Source organism: Octodon degus, unplaced genomic scaffold (genome assembly GCF_000260255.1).
Source record: "Octodon degus isolate 3935 unplaced genomic scaffold, OctDeg1.0 scaffold00188, whole genome shotgun sequence".
Taxonomy (NCBI): Eukaryota; Metazoa; Chordata; class Mammalia; order Rodentia; family Octodontidae; genus Octodon; species Octodon degus.
The window spans coordinates 4,312,880-4,313,987 of NW_004524764.1; positions in this window are offsets into that span (position 1 = coordinate 4,312,880).

Below are 1,108 nucleotides of genomic sequence, written 5' to 3' on the forward strand. Positions count from 1 at the left end.
AAGAATAAATCTGGGGCCAAGGATATAGCTCAATGGCACAGCACCTTCCTGTCAAGCATAAGGTCCTGAGTTCAATTCCTAGTATCAAGAAAGAAAGAAGAAGAAGAAGAAGAAGAAGAAGAAGAAGAAGAAGAAGAAGAAGAAGAAGAAGAAGAAGAAGAAGAAGAAGAAGATTTTTTTTTCCTGTTTTTCTGGTGGTTTGTGTGATATTGACCATATTTCTTTCTTAAATGTGAAGTTTAAAGCACACACACCAAAAAATCTGAGCATAAAACTTTATGCCAAATGTTTTAACTAATGATTCTGTTTCTCCACAATACCATTTTATTATCTGTTGATATCTACAACATCTATGGTTATATACTCTTTCTCATCTTTGAAATTTTCTTTTTATGCTTTTACTTTTTAAAAAATCTATTCTCAAATGTGCTTGCTAATTTTATTGGCTTTTCAAAGAACTATTGTTTAGTCAATAACAAGTGCATATTTGTCTAATATTTCCTTATTTTTTTCCTGATTTTTATTTTTCCTTCCTTTTGCTACCTTGAAGTTAATTTGCTGATCTAATCATAGATAAAAATAATCTATAACTAACTCTAAAAATTTAAAGATATTTTTGGACTGAAGATATAGCTCAATTGTAGGTGGAACATTTGCCTCAAATGGATGAATACAAAGTTGAATCCCTGGCACTGCACGAATAAATGAATAAATAAGGGAATGAATGAACAGAAAAGAAAATAATTATCCTGTGATCAAAAAAGAAAATGACAATTAACACACTTTCTGTTCAATAGTATATTGAAAATTATAGCACAGTAGACATGGAAATGCAACTAAAAATATAAAGATTGAGAGCTAGCCAGATAGCTCAGCAGATTAAAGAGCCTGCTTAGGCAAACGCAGGGACCAGGGTCTGATTCCCAGCATGCCTTGCCCGCCCCGCCCCCGGGGCACACTGAGAAGGCGATTGAGATGGGGTGTGGTGGCCCGCGCCTATAATCCCAGGCTTGGGAGGCTGAAAACAAGAGGATCACTAGGAGTCAGATCTGTGTAGTGAGAGCCTGTACACACTGTTCTAAATACAAAAATAAATAAAAATATGAAG